This window comes from Ursus americanus, chromosome 7 (assembly GCF_024610735.1).
Source record: "Ursus americanus isolate L20-20 chromosome 7, mUrsAme1.1.p, whole genome shotgun sequence".
NCBI lineage: Eukaryota > Metazoa > Chordata > Mammalia > Carnivora > Ursidae > Ursus > Ursus americanus.
In genome coordinates, this window is record NC_142133.1 from 72,392,422 (window position 1) to 72,417,092 (window position 24,671).

The following is a 24,671-nucleotide window of genomic DNA, read 5'->3' on the forward strand; positions in this document are numbered from 1 at the left end:
ATAGGGACAGAGGCAATATTTGAAGAGATAGTGACAGAGAATTTTCCAGAACTGATGAAAAACAATAATCCTCAACTTCAACAAGCCTAATTGTAAAAGCAGCATTCAAAAGGCACACACTGAAAACTTACGTCCACACAACAAACTGCACAACAGATATTTAGAGGAGCCGCACTCCTCAGTGCCAAACCTTTGAAGCAACCAAGATGTACGTCAGTAGGTAAATGGTTAAGTAAACTGTGGTACATCCAAACAACGTAATGTGTGTTTTTTTTAATTTTATTTATTAATTTGACAGAGAGAGAGACAGCCAGCGAGAGAGGGAACACGAGCAGGGGGAGTGGGAGAGGAAGAAGCAGGCTCCCAGCGGAGGAGCCTGATGTGGGGCTCGATCCCAGAATACCGGGATCACGCCCTGAGCCGAAGGCAGACGCTTAACAACTGAGCCACCCAGGCGCCCCCAAACAACGTAATGTTACTCAGCACTAAAAAGAAATGAGACCTCAAGCCATGAGAAGACACAGAGGGACCTTCGGTGCATATTGTTAAGTGAAAAAAGTCAATCTGAAAAGGCCACATCCGAAATATATACACATGTGAAAGGTAGTAATGGACTGAATGAAACTAACTGCCAACCTAGAATTCCATACTCAATCAAAGTATAGATCCAGGATGGGTGTAAAATAAAAATGTGAACAAACATAAACATACCAAAATGGAGAGAACGGCCACAGCTGAACCCCATCAGAGGACATTCTAAACAATTCACTTCAGGCATAAGGAAAGTAATTCCAGATGGAAGTCCTGAGGAGATAAGACCGAAGAAAACATTAAGTATAAAATAGATAATTATATTAGAAAATAAGAATTCTATGAACATTTATTGTATAAAGATAATAATGTGAAAGAATAGACATAATATACCTGATAAGATTTAGGTAGAAATCGGGTGAGTAAAAGTGTTCTAAAGGTTTTCCATTATCCAGGAGTAAGATTAAAAAGTCAAGATTGGTATTATAAAGGGTGCATGGTGTACTAGAGAGTAACCACCAAAATAACTTTTAAAAGGTATAATCTTCAAACTAATACAGCAGAAAAAAAAAAAAAAAAACCCAGAACAGAATAAAAATCGTCTTTCTAGCAGCGCCTGGCTGGCTCAGTTAGAAGAACACGTGACTCTCGATCTCGGGGTTGTGAGTCTGAGCCCCATGTTGCGTGCAGAGATTATTTAAATAAATAGAAAGTTTAAAAAGTAATCTCTTTAAAAGAAAATTAAAGATAAGAAGAAGAGTAAAAAAAGTGAGACAAATACAGGACACAAAATAATATAGATTTAACCCAAAATGTGTAGTTATAATAAATGTAAGTGATTAAATACTCCTGTAACAAAATCAAAGATTTTTAGACTGTTTTTTTAAATGCAGTTATGCACTGTTTCAAGAGATACATCTTACATATAAGTATGAAGATACTGAAAGCAAAAGAAAGGAAAAAGATGCATCAAAAATTTAAAAAAAGGGTCACCCAATGAAAACTGATGTAACTCTACTGTAAAACTTATGCCAGAAAACATTATTATAGGTAAAGAAGGTCACTTCATAATGATAAAAGTTTTAATTCTCCAGGAAGATATGACAGTTTTTTTCAAACATTGCATGAGCCTAATTGTATGAAAATTTAAAACGATAGAGCCTCCAAATATATAAAACAAAAAAGCATATCTACTGTCATAGTGTTTTGTTTTGTTTTGTTTTGTTTTGTTTTGTTTTGTTTTAAACACAGATTGCTCGGTAGTTGATACAGAAAGCTGACCAAATGTCAGTGAGCCTGCAGGAGATCTGAACAATAATTTGATTAACAAAGTTGATTTAATGGACAGCTACAGAACACGGCACTCAATAGCTGGAGAATATATGAGTTTTCAAGCGTATGCAGAAGAATTTCAATGTGCTTTTATATTGGGGTATAAAGCAAGTTTCAATATATCTCATGAATTTGAGATCATATAGAATGTATTCCCCAATCACAATGCAGTTAAGATAAACCTCAGGAACTAAATAATAATCAGAAATTATCTTACCTTTCCAAATAAAGAAATATCCTTCTAAATTATCAATGGATCGAATGAGAAATCAATATAGAAATTTTTAAATGTTTTGAAAAAATAATGAAACAATAGCCTTGAATGAATATATTAAAAATAGAGAATAATTGGGAATCAATCAGCTGTGCATTCATTTCTAGAGGCTAAAGTACAGCAAATATTAGCTCAAGAAAAGTGAAAAAAAATTAAAGAGCAGATATTAATGAAATAGGAAACAAATTTATAATAGAGAAAATCAACAATGTTGGTTCTTTGAAAAGATTTATAAAATTGGCCTACATTTCGCAGAGGAGGCACAAATAATTTTTTTTTTTTTAATGTCACTTACAGCCCTCCAAGCCCTCACTGGCAGAATCTTCTTTAAGATCTTTCCTGCTTTCATTAATGATCTCTGTGAGGCTCTTGCAAGTTCTGCCTGTTATCTAGTCCCAAAACTACATCACCTTTATATTTATTTATTTTACGCCATTCTCCTTTAGATACCAAAATTTCTGCTGCTTCTCCATTGCTGTGAAACAAGTACTCTAGAACTTAGTTGCTTAAAATAATAGCAACCATGCATTTTGCTCATGAGTCGGTAATTTGAAACTGGGCTCTGCAAGGGGGAGCTCATCTCTTTTCCTCCTGGCATTAGCTGGGACCCAAGCTGGTTTTGGGGTATGCGATACATGTAGGTGCAGAGGGCCTCATGCTCATAAGTGGGCTCATGGTTGGGTTTTAATGCTCTGTAGTCTCTTTCTTCAACTTCTTAATAATTTTATCTTTGAATTTGTGTTTTGTAAGTGAAATCCGATGGGACAATGAAACATGCAGGAAAGGCTTGGAGCCTAAGGTTGTAGGTAGGTTAGCCTCTGCTACCTCCCAGCATCCCAAGGAGGGTTTCTAGCTGCCTGGCTGCTGCCTCCATCAGGCACCCACCTGAACCATCCCTATTCTTGCAGGGTGCCCAGATACCTTTGGGGGTCTGCACTCGCTTGGCATCTATCCCTGTACCAAAGGGCACATGATATTAAATAGCAAACAACAACAACAACAATAAAAATCCATAATGGGTTAACCAAGGGACCATAAATAAAAGGGAAAAAAAGCTTTTCTCCTAATTTAAGAACTGAATTTTCAGTTGCACTGGGCCCCACAAAGTGTATAGCTAGACCGAAATGGGCAACTTGTCTGAAATGGAAGACCCAGTTCCAAGAGAACTCATTCACATGGCTGGATAGTTGGTGCTGGCTGTCAGCTGGTTGCTCGGCCAGGACTGTGGTAGGGAAGGGGTGTGGTTCCTCTCCTTGTGGACCTCTCCATTTGATGGCTTCACTGCTTAGAGCATGGCATCTGGATTTCAAGTGGCAGCTGCTGTTTCCTAAGGCCTGGGCCCGGAAGTCTGCATAGCATAGCATCGCTTCTGTACCCAGATGGTAGATCCCACCAGACTTGAGCGGAGAGAGCATAAAACCCACCTTTCAGAGGAAGGAGTTTCAAATCACTTGTGATCATCTGTGATCTGAGATACATAGGTGAGTGGCAAAACGATATAGCAAACTAAGAAAATGAACTTCTCAGAAGGCAGGATAGTGAGTAACTAACTATAGGACAGAGGCATAAAACTGTGATCCGGTGTCTGGGGTGCTGGGAGGGTTCTGTCTCTTGAGTGGTTGGGCACTTTAAGCTATTTGCATACGTGTTATGCTTTATGGGGGGTATATATGTTATTTTTAAAATAAAAAATAAAAAAGGAAAGTAATTGAATTTAGAGCTAAGGTTAGTTTTCAGAAGCTTACAGGATAGCTGTAAAATTATTAAAACTATTGCTAAGTCACATTTGTATCCTAGAAAAGCACCATTTTTCCTAAAGAAATTGTAAATTAAATAAAATCTCATTATTTAGACTTAATTGAGATTCGGAAATAGCATATTTGAAGATGAAACGAGTTGCCTTCACATGCTCTGAGGACAAAGCATATCAAGCAAATGGACGTGCAATGTAGTGTTTCACCTGATCAAGAGAAATTGTTTTCAAACATATAAATAATTGACATATCTAAAGATTATCACATTTCATTTAAATTTTGTCTTCTATGGACATGTATATATTTGAAACATAATTTCTAGTTTATAAATAATGATCCATATTAGCCCTCCTGACAAATCTGAATCATTTTTTCCTATGATAATCTACTACCCTGCCTAGAAGAGCCTAAATTATAGTATTCTGAAGAGTAAAACTCTGATTATTTTTATTTATCAATACTCAGAATGATCGCAAGTACTACAGGCTCTGTCTCTAGAATTTATACTCCATCTATGTTACCATTCCTCATTTCTGACTACCCCAAAATACCACTTTATATGTCTTTTGCACATTGCTAGAAAGTTTCCCCGGGAGGCAGATTCTGAAGTGGAGATATGCATGCAAGGGGCTTATGATAGAGCGCTTGCTTCATATAAAGAGATAAGGAAAACAAGGTTGGGTTTTGGAAGAAGTTTGAGAACTTACTTGGATATGGACTGCATTCTATCAATATTCGTTACAAAATTGCTCGACATCTTTTTTGAAAGGGAAGTAATAAATCAACATAAATCTCAGAATACGAACACCTTTGAGATTAAATTTCCAAGTAGTGGATATTCATTTATTTGTTGGTGTTTTGTTGAATGAATGAACAAAATGAGTGCTGAAAGCAAACAACTTCTACCTTCAATCATATGTTCATCGGGTTTGAGCTCATTATCTCTGAATTCAGTTATAAATTTTAAAATATATATACATATATATAGGGATATATATAGATAGATATATATATCTATAGATATAGATATAGATATAGATAGGACATACATATAGAGATAGAAACAAAATACTTAAGGGGCGCCTGGGTGGCACAGTGGTTAAGCGTCTGCCTTCAGCTCAGGGCGTGATCCCGGCGTTATGGGATCGAGCCCCACATCAGGCTCCTCCGCTATGAGCCTGCTTCTTCCTCTCCCAGTCCCCCTGCTTGTGTTCCCTCTCTCGCTGGCTGTCTCTATCTCTGTCGAATAAATAAATAAAATCTTTAAAAAAAAAAAGAAACAAAATACTTAAAATATTACTTTTAAGATCATACCAAAACAGGTCCAGTTATGGATTTTGTCATTTATGATTATCTGGGATCAACTATTTCGTATAATATATCTATATTGGTTGTTCAGCCTAAATAGAGCTGACTTTCATACACCTCCAAGAAACATATCATGTACGGAAACAGCCACGACTTTGCTTTTGTCTTTTGATCTTCACGAGACTTTGTGAGGCCAGTACCATTAGCCCCTTCTAGAGATGAAGAAACTGAGTCTTGGAGGTGTGCAGCGGTAGCTGATAAACAGCACGGTGGGCACTCTCCGGCTCCCCCCACCTGCCGCCATCCTTCAACCTCACACGCATTTAGGCCTTTCCTTCAGCAGATCCATGAATCCCTGACAGTGTGAGCCAATCAATCTTAAGGTGAGACTCCCCTCTCTCTGGGTTAGTTTGACTTTCTAAAAAAGGCTCTGAAAGACCCAGTGGAATGATTATGATGTCCTGGTAGATCTTCAAAAACAGTAGATTAAACTAGGAGAGGCGGGTGGCTACTTCCAAATCCCAGCCTTCGATGCATTAATCCCAGTGACCAGGGGAGGAAAAAAAAAAAAAAAGCTTCTCTGGGAGAAAAAGGCTGTGGCCTCTTCTGAATAGTGGGAAACCTTTTCAACTGATCACCATCATCTTAAAGGGCTTCCAGAACTGCATAATACCCCCAGAATTAAATAAATTACACGTGTGGTTATGAGCAAGTTAAGTACTTATTTATCCACATCATTAGTCATCGAAATTCTTGTAGGGAGTAACAGCCAGCCCCACAGGTCAGCCACTTCATGTTTCCTTAACACTTCCACTGTTTTTTAAACACCCGCTCCTTGATTGATGGCTGTACTGTGGCCTCCGCCTGGGCCTAATAACACAGCACGTACCACCCCTGATCGGAGTGACACACACATTCCCTCGCACCCATGTAAGTCATCCCATATGTGGGCCCTTGCCGTTTACTCTGCTCTCTGGAAGTTCATGCAAACAGGTGACCGGCGTGGCAAGCCAAGGACCTTCACTTCAGCATGAAGACTTTCAGCGAACGATACTTACTCCTTGGCTAACGTCAGCCACTCAGTATTCTTGAAGCTTTTTTGGCTGCTTCTTCTTTTCCTCCAACGGGACCACTCACTTCTGCTGGGAATGCTTCCCCTTGTTTTCACCCTCCATGGGCAAGGGATTGTTTTTCACTTCCTTCAGAAAATCACTAGCCGTGTGATGAACCCCAGATCACATGCCACCTCGACAGGAAGTCTTTCCCACCCCCACGTCCTTTCGGGCCCTGAGCACACTACCGTAAGTCACGTCTGTGTCTAGGTCAGAGCCACGTACCTCTCTCTATGCCTGGCACATAAGAGGCAACCCCCAAAATTATACTTTTTCTGAGTCTCTATTATATTCTAGGTACTGTGCTGGGTGCTGGCAATACATTGATGAGTAAGACCAATTTTTGCCCATGAAGATACTCCCGGTCTCGCAGGTATAGATAAATACATGCTTAAGAAGGAGCTAAACCCTAGGTGATTGGATCTGTGATAAAGAGCTCACAGGACCGACTAACAGCAGCAAGGGGGAAAGCTTTGGTTAAGCATGTGGTTTTGCCTTGGCCTGGGAAGCATGGGTTCCTCGGGGAAGAAGGGACAGAAGAGGATCACAGCAGTGGGAGAAGCACGGGCTAAGGCACAGGGACTCACCTACGGAGTGGCAAGAGGGTGGACACTAAGGGAGACGCAGGAGAGACGGATGAGGCAAGGGTCAAGGGTCAAGGGCCTTCACTTGTGTGAAGGGCAAGTGAGGGACAAAAAGGTAACCCAGGCTTTTACCGTGGGACGTCACTGGAGTCTTGTTAGGAGACCAATGGCGCAGCTAGCTCTGTGTTTCAGATAGACTGTGATCACAAGGGCAAAGTAATTGAAGTGGGGGTCGTGGGGCAGAAAGACCAGTTACAAGGTTGAAGCTCTTAGTCCAAGCCAGAGCTAGTCAGAAGGGATAGCTACTTTGGAAGGAGAACTGACCTCTCAGGGAGATTTATTGGGTGTTGGAAGAGAGCAAGAGAGTGGAGGCGAGGAAGACTTTAAATAGATTGAAATAATTTATCTGATTCTTGAGCATTTGAAGACAAGCATCCTGACGGCACTGTCCTCCCCTGAAACTGGGCTGGAGGAGCTGATTACCTCAGGTAGAATCCTCTCTTTGGTAGACTTCAGTGAAGTCATGAGGATCTTCTCAGACCCACCAGAGGAGGAGAGACCAGGGGGGTGGCCATTGCCCATGAGTGAAGGGTCTGTTTGCCCTGGGGAGTACAATGTTTTCCACTCACTCACTCATTCATTCTTTCATTCCATTGTTCACCAAACGTTTACACAGCAGCTTCAATGAACTTGGAAGAAATAGGCAGATAAATGGATGTTTGGCCTGAATTTTGTCCCCCTCACCCACCCAAACTCATATGTTGAAGTCCTAACCCCCAGTACTTAGAATGTGACTGTATTCCGAGACAGGGCCCTTAACGAGGTCATTAAAGTAATACGAGATTAATGGGTGTTTCCTAATCCAATATGATTGGTGTCCCCACAAAAAGAGGAGGTCAGGACACAGACACCAAAGACAGAGGGATGGCCATGAGGACGCTGCCAGAAGGCAACCATCTGCAAGCCAAGGAGAAAGCCCTCCGAAGAAACCAAGCCCTCTGACACCTTGATCTTAGACTTCCAGCCTCCAGAACTGTGAGAAAATAAGTTTCTGTTGTTCAAGCCCCCCAGTCTGTGGTATTTTGTTACGCCGCTCCAGCAGACTCATACCACGGACAACTGTAATTTGTAGTGGTAAGAGTGTGATAAAGTCTAAGCCTGGTGCCATGGGGCACAAGGGAATCATGATCAATTCAGCCTGGACGAGCTAGGGGATGAACAAAATCTCCAATGAGGTTTTGAAGGCTGAGTAGGAGTTTGCCAAGCTAAAATTGAAGGATGACGTCCCGGACAGAGAAATTCCTTCTCTCTGGCTCCTCAGTCCCTGTCTCCATGCTAGTCTTCTGGTCCGTTATAAAGGTTTTGTTTGCTTCTGCTGACCCTCAGCCAGTCATTACTAACAGAGAGAACACAAAGCCCGATCTTTCTCGAGGCCCCAGGCTCTGCTCTCCCTGCCTCTGCTTGGCTTCATCCTCAGGCAAGCTGCCCACGCATTTGCAGGGTGGCTGCTGACAGCCCTCAGCCCACATAGCCCTGCCAGCCTGGGTTCCTCCAAACTGCCCCTCAACCGAGAGCACTGATTTAATCTCACAGACTGTCCCTGCTTGAAACACACGCCCACCATAGCCAGGGAAGTGGTGTTCCCCAATGAGCCAGGCTAGCCTGGGTGACAATACCAGCCCTGTGGTCCATGCCATCTAACCCACGAGGAATGGCTTTCACACAGGAAGGAGGAGCTGCGTTACTCACCTAGAAGGAATACCATGTAGACAAAAGCGGGAGCTGCTCTTTGCAGTGTTATTGTCATTCCTATTCGGAGAAGAGAAAGCAGATTTGGAGAGGTTAAGTGGCTTACATGCACTATTTATTCACTCATTATATTTTTCAACTATAATTTCTGACTATACGCTCAGCACTGTGCTAGGAACTTGGAATCGATTAATGAACAAAACAAAGACTCTACCCTAATGAAGCTTGAATTCTACTTGAGAAGGACATCAATAAAGAATCAAATTATATGAATAATATAACGGAATCAGTTATATAGTAAGAAGGTGGTAGGAAAAACCTGAGGAGGATAAAGGGATTCCTGCAGAAATGGTAGTAATTATAAATAAAGTTCACAGGGCATGTTTCATCAAGAGGGTGACATTTACATGATCCCAGGGTCCTGGGATTGAGCCCCATCTCAGGCTTCCCACTCAGAGGGAAGTCTGCTTGTCTCTCTGCCCCTCCCTCCGCTTGTGTGCTCTCTCTCTCTCTCCCTCTCTCTCCCTCTCAAATAAATACATAAAATCTTAAAAAAAAATTATCCTCTTTTTCCTCAGGCCTAGGTCTCTACCCTCAGTGGGCTAACTGTTCCCCCAGAGCTGGGCCAGCACCTGCAGATGGCCTGGTCCGAGGGATAGGGAGGTAGCTGGGGGCAGAAGTGAGGAGTGACAGTGGGGGACCCCACTCAATGACAACTGGTCGTTAGGGTCACCTCAGCCTAGAGGGCCTGAGGTGAGTGTCCTCCTATCTTTTGATGGAAGCTGCTGGGTGTGCAGGTAAAAGCAGTGGTTCTAGAACTAGCCTCAGCTCTGCTGTCACAAACTGTGTGCTGGGGCCGAGTCCCGTCATCTCTCCAAACTCACCTCATGGGCATGCAAAATGAGAATAAGCAGGACGTAAGTAACATACTCAGTGTGGGGCATGGCACACAGGAAGAACTGAATATTAGCTATCTATATAAGGACTTAGATTTAAAAGCCCTGAATTCAAGCCCTGTTCTGTCCCTTCTCCATTTTATGGATCCGAGCAAGTAACCTCCTCTGAGTCGTCTGTAGCATGGGGTTAACGATCCCTGACCATCTTCAAGCATTATTTTGGAGACTGTGTGACATCAGAGAGGGAAGTACCTTGTCCATTGTCAATGTACTCAACAAATATATGAGATTCTTATTATTTCAAAGCAAATAATCTCATGGCGGCCTTGTACTTTCAGAAGATTTTGATTTGGATAAACTGACGAAGGAAAAAATATGCTTCATAAAGTTGGCACAGTTGGAGTTGCAGCCAAGAACTGAGCTGTTCTTAGGCTGGGGCCCCCAAGCTAGAAAATATTTCACATGGAGGCAGCAGGCAGTGGGACCGCCATCTTGGTTTTACTATGAAATGGGTTGCACTGCCCAAATTTTAGGACACGCTGACACATTGCCTGCGGTCCCGGGGCAAGAATACGAGGAACCAAACAGCAAATGAGCAGGAGGTAATGGAGAGAAAGTGAACATTTGTACATACATAAGAGGACTCCACGGTGTCAAGACCAACCTAGTTGTGTGGAATTCCCTTCAGGACCTAGTTTACACAAGCATGGAAGGAAACACAAAGTCACTATAATAATGGAAATGACAAAGATTTTTTGAGTGATTATTAAATCAAGCATTCTGCTAAAGGGGTAAAGGCATTAATTTCCACAATGTTTCTATGACGCTGGTATTGCTCTTTTCACTGTACAGCTGAGGAAACAATGCCAAGAGGTCATGTGGCTTGTTCAAGATCACATACTGGTAAAGGCAGAGCCCGTATGTCTGACCTGTCTACTTCCAAGGTCTGCAGCACTCCACTGATGGCAGGGGGGACAGTTCTAGACTGTACCAAGCACAGCAGACACTGAAAATAGCAGAGGTAGGTTTTGAGAGGCAGGAGAGGTCTTTGTGGATGAGATCTGTCTGGAAAGCCTTCTGGAGTAAGTCAGAAATGATCTTGGCTGGAGTGTTGGGAAAAGATTATAGGAGAGCAGCAGAAAGAAACTAAAACCTAAAACCATCACTATTTGTTCCTTGCTTAGGATGAAAGGGTGAGAGCACTCTTGGGCTTTCGACGTAGCCTGTTTGAGGAAGTCACCCTTGACATTTGAAACTGCAAGGGCTGCTCCCGCAGGTCAAGTTTGTGGTCTAATGGGCTCGAAAACCTAGTTGAGAAATAGACCAGAGATGGGAATAGGCATTTCCAGAAAAGGCAACCTGAAATGTGATGAACTTGAGAATGCCGCTAATAATCAAAATAAGAAGATACAAATCCATTTCTGTTTGATGAGCAAAGATTAAATGGTCTCATTAGTCAAACATTACGAAAGCTAGTGGTCATGGATTATACACACACTCATGCACTGCTGGGGAAAATGTAAAGTGGCTCGTCTACTTTGGAAAGAGAATTGGCAATAATAAGCAATGAAATTAAAAATGAGCATCCTATTTGGCTCTGCAATTCCATTTCCAGATGTTTATTCTAAAGGGATTCTCAGAGATGTGCACAAGAAAACACGTGCAAGAATATTCATTGCAGCCATGTTCTTCACAGAGAAAAATTGGAAAACACCCCAACGTCCATCTATAAATAAATAAACACAATGTACTATATATGTAAATTCTATTCATCTGTTAAAAAGAATGACCCAGAACTATATATACAAATCTCAAAAACATGTGTTAACTTCCACTTCTGGTTATGATGCAGTAGTGGAGCAAACCCTTCTTCTGGGGGGAGGGGGAGAAGAAAAGTAGATAAAGTAAAAAGGCAGCAGAGAGCTACTGAAGCAGCCAAGACTTTCTGGGCTGAGTTGTACACACAATTTTTTAAACGCTGTTTTGATACGGTGTGTTTGCCAATTCTTGGTGCAAGGAGAGGGGCGGGGAAGCCTGGTGGAAGGTAGCGGCTGAGAGGCAATCGGAACAGCCAGGCAGATAAACACTGGAGGTTAGAACTGCCACAGAAGCCAGGGCCACCTGGGGCCACAATTCTGGAGACAGCAGATACTCAAGGAAGGGACAAAAGTACTCTGTGGGCACCCGGCCATAAGGATACTGACATCATGGTATTGTCATAAGAACAGAATAAAACGAGTGTGCCTGTTACAGTGCTTTCTCCACAGTGATTTTCCCCACATAGGCAACGGGGCGTGCCAAATGTGCTAGGAATGGCACATTACTAGAGGATATGTTGCTGGGTAAATCATATATGAAATTTTAATCCTGATTCTAGTCTTTTTTCCCCATTCCCTTCTCCGAACTTCCACATTAGTTTGTATATTGTATGGTATGCTAGAAAGTCAGATGAATGTAAACATAGGTACATGAGGGGTGCCTGGGTGCCTCGGTTGGTTAAACATCTACCTTCGGCTCAGGTCATCATCCGGGGTCTTGGGTCCCTGTGTCAGGCTCCCTGCTCAGCCAGAAGTCTGCTTCTCCCTCTGCTTCTGTACACGCCTCACCCAGCTCGTGCTCTCTCTCTCTCTTTCTCTCAAATACCTAAATAAAATCTTTAAAAAAATGATAAACAGACTACATGAAACAATCAAAATTCAAAATAACTCAAATCTCCAAAACTGAGAAAAACTGAGAATTGCATAACGAGCAGGAGTGCTGACCTAGTTGTAAACCCAGCTCCGGATTGCCCACGGCAATGCTATTGTTGTTGGCACACACAAGTCCCTCCCCTGTCCATTCTACCTTTTACCCAAAGAGGCGGGGGGACGGAGCTCTTACTGTCATTTCTTTTGCTACTCTGTGTTCTCATCATTTAATTTTTTTTCTATCTCTTGCATCAATGTCATCCAAGGGTGCAGTAAGCGATGGGGATAGTGCTGTTGCTGGGAAACATTCCTGAGAATAAGAACCTTAGAAAATAGATTGAGATGTGACAGAACACCACAAAGATGACCAACTACGTGCCAGGACAACCCAAGCAGTTGATTTAGAGTTGATTTAAGAAAACACTAGGGCTAACCCCAGGAAAATAAAAAGCAGCATTCAACAAACATCCCCAAGTGTCCTGGAAATCTTTATTTATATATTACTTATTATTTCAAAAGTAAATTCAAACCATTAAAAAAAGGCACCGTTTTTACGATAATTATAAATCTGTAAATCTCAAAAATACATCCTTCTTTCCTTATGCCTATAAGAAAATGAGTTTGGGATTATGCAAATTTGTAATTATGGGAAGTCTCCAGTAATAAATCACTCGCATAGAAGGGGTTCGCCCTGTACTGACCTCTCCGTTGCTTCTTGTAACCCAGGCCCTAGCCCTGTGCTGGTGGCCTCTCTTCCCTCCTGGGGTAGTTTCCAGCACGGAGAGTTTTCCCAGAGCCCCTCTCCCTGCTCAGTCTTCCGAGGGCCATGGAACCTTGGAGCTCCCATACCTCCCAGAATCCTCACCCCGGGCCTGGGGGACAAGCCCAAGATTGCAGTGCTTCCGATGAGGCAAATAAAACTGACTGGCTAAACCTTGAGAAGTTCACGTGTAGGAACTCGATAAGGCGGTGAAAGCTCAGTGCAAAGAACGGCTGTGCTCCAAGTCTTGATAATTTCAATATGTTTCTCAAACTCCACAGATAAGTCCGGCCTCCAGCCAGGCTTTCACAACGACCTTGAGGAAAGGCAGCAGTACCCTTGGATGTGGCTCTGCTGGGAGAGTCAGCCGGTGGAGCATGTGAAAGAGTTTAGGGTGGGAGGCAGTGGGGCATACGGACGACCATGGGGGAGGCTGTTGGTAAGGGGGGTGGGGCTCAGCTTTGCCCACACAGCATATTCAACTAGTTCTTTTGGCTTCCATTTCCTCATATGCAAACTAAAAACTGCACGTGATTGTTTCTGAAGCTCCATCTTTCTTTATGGGCGTATGAAAATAAAAAAGAACTACCTACTGCCCGCTTCCCCTCACCCCCCATGAAACTGAACGTAAATTTTTTTGTGGGCAAATTAAATATACTTTAATAATAATAAATGATGTTGAAGTTCTTAAAAATGAGCACTGGGTATTATACAAGACTGATGAACATACATTTTAAAGGCCCGGCAAACCCACGCTGTCTTCCTTCTCCCGGTGCTGCTCCTGCCACCTTGGCTTTGAAAATGCTCAGAGACCTTCCCTGGGCTTTCCGTTTTATGATTTGAACTTGACAGAGTCCAGAGAAGAGGAAGAAAATGTCTCCCTCTTCTCAGGACCATCCCTCTGTCTGCACGTGCTCAGCTGTTAAAATGAGAATAACAATCATTACCATAAGGAAATACTTATCTCCAAGGGATATGGGGAAAGTTCATGAGATAATGGGTCCTGTAGCTAGCTGCCAGGAGGGAGGAAGGGGAGCAGCAGCCCCTACCCCCACCCTGGGACGGAGTAACTCTTTCAGGATCAGAAGGAATTGCTCTAGGTCGGAGGAAGGTGGGAGCATCAAGAGTGTGGCATCTCAGGTCAGACTTTTTAAACCTCCAAGAGCTTTGGTTCTCTGTCCTTCCTCCCACCTGCTGCAAGATGCTGGACCAAAGACCCAGGACCTCTGCCTGGACAGCCCCTCTCCCAGAACTTCTGTGCCCGACATTTGTTTGGGATCACTGACAATACTCCGGAAGACACAATACGTGGATATTACCACCCGCCCTGCCCCCAACAAAACTTCTTCTGAGCGTGTATTAAAAGAGCTGACTTTTTCAAAATTAGAATTGCATCTCATTGCCCCCCCCCCAGCCCCCGGCCTTTCCAGGCACCCAGGCTAGCGTTGGGAAAGGCCATTTTATTTTTAGGTGTGGATACTGCCTCACCTTTCACCCACAGAGAATCTGGATGCTTTTGGCCTGTGGCCACACAGATGTCCTCGAGGCCTTACCACTGCTGTGCTCCATCTGCTCACACCTGCGTCATTGCGTTAGCCGCTGTGCGGTGCCCTCCCCGCGCACCCTGCCAGCCCCCAGCGCGTTCCTGAGCAACCTGCAGGCCCTCCCGCTTCCCAGCATCGGCCCACATCTACCTGGGCATGCTGCTGGGCTTGGGCTGCTCTGGGGGCCCTCAAAGACCACATTTTGCTTTTTCGTCAAAATGACCTCTGAGGGAGATAAGCGGTCCTGTTATTGCCCTGATCCTGAACATGAGAAAATTGAGGTGCAGACAGCATTTTGCCCCGTCTCAGAGCGCTGTGCATGCCAAGACCAGAACTCCAGCCGAGGATTCATGAATCTAAATCCAGGGCTCTTTATCTGATACCTTATGTCCTTTATTCCTTTCTTAGTGATTTTCAGCCTTTATTCTCTGCAGAGTCATCTGTGGGGGAGGAAAAAAATCACGAGCACTTCAGACCATCTGTGGAGAGTCTGACTGAGGAGAGCTGGGGCCTGGGGATATGTATTTTCCAAACGACGATGTGCTTCATCCTAGGTTGACAACCACTGTGCATGCGGTCAAGGAGAGACCTCGCTGTCCATTCTGACTGCCCCATCTCATCCGTGGGCACAGTGAGTCCGTTGGGCTGGTAAATCCACTGTATTCTGAATTTCCCCATTCTACCCCCCTCTGCTCCTTTGTTCCTGTGGGACCTGCTGCCTGGGTGCTCCTCTCAGTCCTCTCCGCCTACTCAAATGCTCCCCTCCCAGGGCTCTGGTTAACCCTGCCTCTTCCACTGAACCTGCCACCAGTGTCTGAGGCTGTGGGATGAGCTCTGCGTGGAAGCTTTCCAAACACTCGAAGGCTGAAGCATGTAGCATTTGCTCCCTATGTCACTACAGATTTCTCTTGTCGCCGCAGAGGGACCACGAGCGGCGCAGAGCTGAGTGTGGTTTGGCACCAGGAGCATAATGTTCAAGGTCTCGAGCTTTGGCTCTCAGCCCTGGCTCCGCCAACCACTGACTACAGGCCACGGGGTCTTTCTTGGTGTCTTTGGTATTGTTTGTTTCTGTCTTTGAGCCTCAGCTATCTTTCTTATAAAAAGGAGATAATGGTGCTTACCTGTCTCAAGATTGTGTCTCAAAAAGCACCTGGCACCCTTGCTGGCATCTAACAGGCTCTCGAAATTTTATAGGCCTCACTCCGAGACCTAAGCCTAGGCTCGCTGTCCAATTTTGTCCTCATTATACCACGTGAGTGCGAGAATTGGATTTTCAGAAGCAATCACTTCAAATGTGACTTCTCATCACCTCCTAAATTCAGGAGAATCCCAGCTCTGCAAACACCTGTAAATAAGTATTGAACATAAGGATAAACAAATGAAGTGGAATGGAAATCCCGTAGGGCATACGCTAAGAGGAAAAAGGGAGGGAATTCGTCCATCTGGTAAAGAGAGTCAGAGAAGGCTTCTTTGCAGATGTGATATTTGGGTGTTGAGGTCTGAGGATATAATTAATAACTTCTCTCTTCACCCTCAGGATTCAGAACTGATCAAGCATGAGAGAGGGAGTCAAATGAAGGAGCTAAAAGCATTGGCGTTCCTGCCGCTACCTCTGGATGGGAGAATATGCCGTCCCCCCCACCCCCAGGCCTTTGCGTCTGAAGCTTGGGAGGCCCCATGAGGGTCTGCAGAGCAGATGTGCTTACGCTACCCACTGCGGGGGCATCACTAGCTCGGGCCAGCCCTGCCGCAGTGGACTGACAGGCACAGAGAGCGGGGTCTAGTGACTGCTTCTAGAAAGTGGCAGGAAACCCTGGTCCAAGGCAGCTGGTAGGGACCAGGCAGGAAGCCACTGATCTGGAGACAGAGGGGGCCCTCCAAACAGGGAGGAAGGGATGGCTGAGCCGGTGTGCGTAGGTCCTGGGCCCCGTCAACCCTTCCCTGTGAAAGGTAGAGAGACAGGCAGAAATGTTCCTCTCCTTTTCCACTCCAGGAGAAGCTGGTGAAACTCTCCATCTTGCCTCTCCTTCTCTGTGGAAATATGAGGGGCGTATAAGCATTTCTCCCTAAAAATGCTCATGAATGTAGCAGGCAGACAGTCCAGAAAAGAATTTCAGACAGAAGAAATTGTACGTATAAAGGCTTGATGTGAGAAAATGTGGAATGTGTGTGCAGAAGGGGGGTGCTCCGTGGTGCCTGAAGCCCAGGGTGCTTATAAGGAGGTGGGGGAGGATAAGGCAAGAAAGATATTGCCAGATTTGGAGAGCCTCGAATTCCAGGCTTAGACTTTGACTTTGATCATTAGGCAGTGCAAATCCATGCCTCTTATTGGAAATACAACTCTAAGCATTTGCCTCCACCAGAGCAGGGAGCAGTGCTGGGTTCTGGCAGGAAGAGCTGGGTTTCAGCCACCCCTCCACCATACCTGCTTATGAGCAAGGCTAGGTGCACTCCCCTAGGCTCCAGGATGAGATCACGTCGCACGTTTACCTGGAATATAATATGGGAAATCTGCAACCCCAAATCCTTGAAGTAAATACAGAAACAACAGAATTGCAAACAGGGGCTGAGTGGCTCAGTTGGTTAAGCATCCGACTCTTGATTCAGGTTCAGGTCATCATGAGATCGAGCCTTGTGGCGGGCTCCACACTGAGTGGGGAGCCTGCTTAAGATTCTCTCTCTCCCTCTCCTTCTGTCCCGTCCCTGCTCACTCTCTCTCTCTCTCTCTCTCTCTAAGAAAGAAGAAATGCAAACAGCAGATGACTGAGAATGGGCCCCACTGCAGGAAGGCTGGGAGAGGCAGAGGGTCAGCCCCGCAGCTCCTCACCCCACATCCTAAGGAAGGGGCAGGGCTGTGCACGAACGCTGAGTGAGGGTCACAGCTAACATGCAACTGTGAACTTCGGACTCGTTAACTCAAGTCAGACATAACATTAGGGAAAAACAAAGGTTAACCCGTAAATAGAGGAATTTTATTCAGCTTTAGAGAGAATCATGCCAATAATCCAATTTAAGGGATGCAATGAACCAGTATACGACTATTCTGCCAGTTTCTCTCCCCCGTAATGACAGTGTGAACTCTTTTTATTCATTCAGCACATTGCAATTGACAAAGCCCTTTCACATGACGTTATCTCATGAATCCTCACCAACAGCCCTGTGAACTAAGGAGAGCCCAGTCCCATGACCAGGTCTAAAATCAGGCCAGCTGTCCCTCTGGCTCTATCATAACCTCATGGTTTTGTTGAGGGGGGCTCTCTGTGAGGAAGATGATGCAGGGATTTTTCATTAGCTCATTAGTCTGTCTTCTGCATAGAGGTCTGCAATCAAGAATATTTCTATGGGGGCGCCTGGGTGGCACAGCAGTTAAGCATCTGCCTTCGGCTCAGGGCGTGATCCCGGCGTTATAGGATCGAGCCCCACATCAGGCTCCTCCACTATGAGCCTGCTTCTTCCTCTCCCACTCCCCCTGCTTGTGTTCCCTCTCTCGCTAGCTGTCTCTCTCTCTGTCAAATAAATAAATAAAATCTTTAAAAAAAAAAAAGAATATTTCTATGATCCTTCATTCTATATGATACCATCCATATATGATTTCCAAAGTGACTGTGTTAACCTAATCCAAAGCGGGCTAGTAGAATGGGAAATAAAACAGTATTTATGAGCAAGAGTAGGATGTTAAAATCAGGCTCAACTAGGCAGATTTGGAGTTTTCTAGACTACCAAATTTATTTTCCTCCTTTCTTGGTCTTTTAAGTAGGCACAAAATATTTAAAAGGATGTGTAGAGATATAAATCAGTAGCCTTTGGCTCAGAAGATATTTAGCATTTTCAAAAACTGTAACTTGAACACCAAAGACGGTGCATGTACCGTGGCCCCCACCCTTCCCTAATCCTCATACCAGACACACTCTTATTCACTCATCCAGTCAACAGATATCTCCTGCACACCTGCTGTATGCCAGGAATGCCCTCAGAATTATGTTTGCATTACTTGCCTAGACCCTGCAGACATTTGAGTAAGTGACTGCCGTCCTACAGAAGACTGAGGCGGGTTAATGATGACTAATGTCCCTTCATTCATCTTAGCGTAACCATCGTAACCTGAAGTTTGAGTCATTTTGAGGCTAGGATATTGTAACTAATGTCCCACCAGAGCCTCCAGAGACCGGCTTTTCTGAAGACTTGCTATTTTCATTTCCATAGCCCCATGACCAGTGGCAATGGTAGGCGTTCCTTCCCCAGGAGCCCAACCAGGTGACCAAAGCCAGGAAACTCTCAAGGACCTGCCCGAGGCCCCAAAGGCAGCAGAGTTGAGGCCAGCCTGGACAACTGGTTGCCTTGATTCCAAGCTGGGGCCTGGGTCTCCTGTCCTTGAGGGGCTCTGGTTTCAGAGCCTGCCTGGGAGAGCAAAAGAGATTTCAGTTGTCACATGGACCCAGCCAGAGCTGCTCTCTTTTCTGACTTGGCTGGCTTTCCCTGTGTGCTGTTTCACATCACATACCTTCTCCCCCCTCCCCTTGGATGATTGGTTGAAATTAAATATCCTGAAATTACACTGAAAGGGGAAGAAAAGCTAATACAAAATTTTAATCAAAACACAAGCTTAACAGTTCCCAGGCTTTGAAATGTGAAGCAGACACTGGTTCCATGGGGACGTCCCAACCTGTTCTCAGGTGTGAAGTTCCTTCAAGGAAGGGGCAGTCTCCTGACTAAGAGAATTACAAGGAAACCAGCACGTTGCAAACTAAGGGTTTCCAAATGCAGCTGGACCTTCTTTCCCTTTCCACCGTGTGTACGGGCGGGCCAACCCAGAACAAAACTCTCGCTGTGGACCATAGAGGAGGAGACCTCCAGAGAGAGCGAGGTTTTCTTCCCCATCCCCACCCTGCTCTGATCTGTAAGTCTGTATCCAGGGCCTGAAGGTTAACTGGAGAAGGAAAGGACTGGACAAAGGGCTTCCAGGGGAGCTGAAATCCCCCTCGAACCAAGAGCGGCCCTGACCACAAGAGGTGGGCATTGGGCGCCCCCTGGTGGAAGAGGCCCCACCAGGCAACCTGAAGGATTTCTCCCTGGATTAACTCTATAAATAGACAGATGATTTATTAAACAGATTTGAGGCTCATTTGAGGCGCTGGGCCACGATTGCTTCAGGGCTCAAATAAGGGAGTGCTTAGGACCCTGCCTCTTATGCGACACCTGGACTTACTTAGCGAGTCTCTAGCATGATCTACAAGTGCATCGGACTGTTGGCTCAGCCGCTCCCAGCCGGGAGATGCCAAATTCCTCATATATAAAAGGAGCTTTAGTAACTGAAGCAAAATAAGCACACTTTTCCCCCCACCGCCTTCCCAGAGACTGAGGCGGCAGGGTTTCTGGGAGGATACACAATACCTTGTTACAAACCATGTAATGTTTTAAAAAGTATCTATCTGACAGCCTTGGCTAAAGCCAGATCTTCTATCTCGATTACTTCAATATGTCACATCCATATCGCACCACAGCGTCCAGGCTCGCAGAGCCAAGGCCTCTCTGTCTTGTCCAACCTTCCCATCTGGAAGCAATGAGCTTAATATTCTGGCTCTCCCCCCATAAAAGCTATGTCACAAAAAAGTAGCAGCCTGTGAACTGCTTTATCCTCCCAAGACACACCGTAGCTCACTCTATTCTGTTACATTGAAAGACCGTCCCCAACGCCCCGCCCTCTGCTGCCCTACATCCCCAGATGGCCTGTAACACTCAGCACAGTACCAGGGGGACGGGAGTGAATTGACAATCATTTACACTTTAATCCCACTTTTGACGTTTTGAGGGATGCAGCTTAAAATATAGTGGAGGCTTGGGGACTCCCTCCGGATCAATGTGTTTGCGAGAGAGAAGCATCCCTTAGCAAGCAGCCTACTGTTTCTGGTGACGCGACAGAGACCCAGCTTTGGAGCCTGTCTTGCACCCCTCTCCCGCTCATCTTAGCTTCTTAAGCAATGCCTGACGAGTTCCAGGTGACCTCGGTGTTTGGTACTGCTCGGTGATAATGCCCTTCCCTAGTATCTGGGCCTTATTGATTCACTGATATGCTCCCTTATCAATTTGGGGTCGAATACCTGGCCTGTCCCTTTGGCTATGCTCTCTGTGTCAGAGGGGTCCCTGGCCTGCGGGAGACTAAGTATGTGAAAGGGACAGACCCCGAATTCTGAATAGTTAGAAAAGTGGCCCCAGAAGCAAGGAATCCTTGGGGGGAGGGGGAGCATGTGAACCATGCCTCTTTCTGGGCCCCGGCCCAGACCTACTGAATGAGAATCATTTGAAGCAAGGCCCAGGAATGTGCATTTGAACAAAATCCCCAGGTAACTTCCGCATACGGTAAAAGCAGCAGACTCACTGAGTTAGGTCGGAGAGGCAGCAGATAATGAAGTGTAAAGTTAGGGGAGAATTCACGCGACCTGAAATGAGAACTTAGGTCTTTTTCTGGAAATGATATAATGCTGCTGCTCTTCCTCCAGTCCCAGAGTTCTGAACGATTACAGGGAATGGAAACCACCCCACAGCTGAGCTCCGAGGACTTTGGCTACTTGACTGCTCTCCTTTAGTTGGAAGCTTCTAGGGGCAGAGGCCAGGTGTCCTGTGCTGAGTCTTTGGGGAGGGGGCTCCGAGTACTGGAAGGGATTTGAAAGAGCAGTTCATGCAAGCTCCTTGTTTTATAGGGAAGACACCTAGCCTGGGAAGGCAAGGAGGCTGCCCAAGGTCACGTCACCCTTCAAAACACATTTCTGTGGGTTAATTCTTTGATTTGGAGACATCAACATTTGGGTCTAAGCCAAGCCCATGTTTATGAAGGCTCATATTCTCCAACTTCTGAAAGCATTGCCCATTCGCTAATGTATACTAAAGAGTTTGTAAAAGTGCTCATGTGAGAGCCATTCCTCTGGTAGGGCCTCGAGTGGCCCAGCCTCCACAGACCACATGCATAAAACCTGTTTCCTGAAATGCTGCCTTGCTGCAGTGAAGTGAACCTCCTTTTTGGCAAATTGGTTCATGACCCGGGGACAGTTAAATGAAACTGTAGGCACATCAAGAAGAGGTTATTTGTGTTCTGTCTTTTTTTAGCCCGTGCCTCTGATATGTTTATTTGGAAGCTTGGCTCCCGCTCACTATCCCACTACTTACAGTTAATCCTATGTTTTCTTTGAGCTACCTTGAAATCTATGTTGAATGAAAAATACTGCCTGATTTCGAAGTACGTGGTATTATAAAAGGAATCCCAAGGTTTATGATCTCGAATTTATTGTCAAACGTATTTACTTCTTATTTTTCTTTCTTTTCTTCTTCTTCTTCTTTTTTTTTTTCAAGTTCAATCCAGACTAGAGGTTTTTAGTGCGAGTCGTGAAAGAGCAGGGACAGATGAGGCTGGGTAGAGCTTCCTGGGGAACTCCTCGTCCTGCAGAAGAGATGTGCACAGACAGTGCTTTGCGGCTATAGCCTCTTGAGGGGCAAGGTAGTTTCAAGTGGCTGCGACCATGTCCGAGTCTCTCTGTCCTCAGTCCCTGACCCAGTGTGTGACACACAGGGGCACTCGGCATGTGTTGGCTGGATTAATGGCCTGAAGCCTGCCCCTCCATCCTTCTTGGCATTGCTTCTCTATTGGGATGGGTTTTTAAAGAGCTGAAATATTTTTGTTATTTTCTTATATGTCCGTGAGACAAAGCAACTCAGTCTCAAAAAAAAAAAAAAAAAAGAGTTCATCTGTTTAAAGCAGTTCTATATTTAGTTAAATATCCTGGAACTGACTAAAACTGTACAAATACACACATGCATCTGATGTTTGCTTTCAACTAGTTATTACAAAGCAAGACCTGGGGAAAACGAAGCTTGCTTTTTATAACAATATTTTTAATCTTAAAATAAACGTCTTTTTATCACAACTCCTCTTTCCTACTGGTTTTAGGACTCTGGGCTGGAAGACTTGCAGACGCTGGAGTGTCCTCAGTGAGGCGGGGAGGCTGACCATGTCCTCACCCAGGCCCTAGGAAGGGAGGTTTCTTGAGGCGCAGAGTGTGAATCAGGCATCAGCATCTCAGCATCTCAGAGCTGTCCCTTTTCTGAGCTCTGTGGCTCTGTTGTCTCTAAAGGGTCGTGAGTAGGATATGTGGAGAGGATGAATGAGACACCCGCTGGCAGATCCGGGGTGGGGAGGGGGGAAGGGAATCCACTGTTCCTCACCCTCTCCTTTTCCCGTCACTCCTGGAACCACACTCTTTAGCTCAAGATGATGGCTGAAGAAACACCAAATGCTTTTCAAGCTGGTTCACCTCAGACTTATATCTCGAATCTGCCATGCACGTTGGCAGGTACTACCGAGTCCTTCAACGTCTGGCTTTGTCTTCGACCATATCCCTGGACATTAGGTTTCATTGTCCCATTTGGTTCTGTATTTCTGTCCTGTAAGTTGGCCTCACCTCCCAGTCAGAGTCCAGAACCAAGACCTGTGTGCGTCCCACCCATCACCTAGCTCGGTGATAGGCACAGCGTGGATGTTCCCTAAATGCTCCATAAGTGCAAGCGATCACTCCCTAGCCCCATCACACCCCTCCCCTTCTGAGCATTCTCTCCAGATTTCTCCAGGCAGATGACCCAGGTACCTCTAGAAGACTTAAACAGGCACAAAAGAATCTGCAGAGCCCTGCAGCTAGTTGACCTCTGACCTGACTAGAGATTTTGAAATAATGGTTAAAATCCACAAAGCTGCCTAGAAATGCTGCTCGACCGCATTAGGCAGATTGTGAATCACAACATAAATATTTTGCATGTTTCATTCTATTTATCAAGCCCCTGCCTTCTGGAGCTGTGGAATTTAAGATGACTCGACTCCTGCAGGGTTAAGTCGACTCCATTTGGGTTCACTCTAAACAAGCTCACATTCCAGCCTCGCGGCCTCTGACGCTCGTGCAGAGCCCGCCGCACGTCCCGTGCACCTTTCACATAGGAACCGTCCATCAGACATTAATGTGACAGAGCCATCACCAGACAAGTTCATCTTGCCATTCGTATCCTGGAATAAGAACACTGAATAATATACACATCCTGAGATTTAATCTGTAAACAGAGCCCCACGCATCTGGGGAAAGGAGGCGTGTTTATGCTTCGACAGTGCTACTTCCATAAAGCTCCTTGGGACTCTCTTGGGCACTAATCAGAGACATTTTCTGAATGGTGGGAGGGTCAAGGCTGACAGGATGTTTGGCCTACCGTCTACATGTGCCCCGATGGCCGGTCAGGAGCTCCAGCGCTGTTAACGAGCCTCGGAGAATTCCCAAAGGCTCATGCCAATGCCGTTGCTGGTATTTCTCTTTGGTCACCTCTGTCGGGGAGTCAGGTGGATGCTTCTCTCTCTTTTTTCTGGGAAATGACGAGTTCAGTGGCAGAGCCGCCTTCTGTGGCCCCAGGATTCTAAACAGCGCTGTCAGCAGCTATCTCTTTGGAGTGGAAGGTCCAAAAGCAAATTTGAAAAGAGTTTGGTTATCATTTCTGAAGTATTGAAGTATTTGAGAGACTTTGACACTTAGAATCACTCAAAGCAAATAATTTCCAGCTTTCTCCTTTCTATCCTATGCCAAAAAGTGGCCTATCCCACCTCCTCTAAGAGTAGCTGCTTCCGTCTCTTCTACCCAATTCAGTGTGGGCTCTCTGGGTCTGTGGTGATGAATTGAGGATGAGGAGACAAGAGTAAGGAAGAAAAATGTGTTTTTGCAAAAGGAGAAGAGGGAGGAAGAGAAGAAGAGAAGGAGAAGAAGAAGAGGGGGAGGGGAGGATGAGAAAGAGGAGGAAAGAGAGAGAGGGAGCGGAAGGAACAAAATGACTGTTTGAAGTTAGGGTGAAGCATTGCCTCAGATGCTGATTTTGAACAGACTGCCTTCCCTTAAGAAGAGAAGACTCAAACTGGCAGTCACACAGGGCATCCCGCTCTCAGGAGTATTTTGCTTGGCCCCATCAGCATTGACCTGGGGAGTCCCTTTGAAACAGAGGCATACGTTTGGCTCCGAGAAACTTCTACACATTTGCCCTCCAACACCCAGAGAGAGACACATGTAGGCCTGGGGAGGGAGTTAACTCTTGGTGGCACCGTGGTACACCGTTTAGACAGAGGCA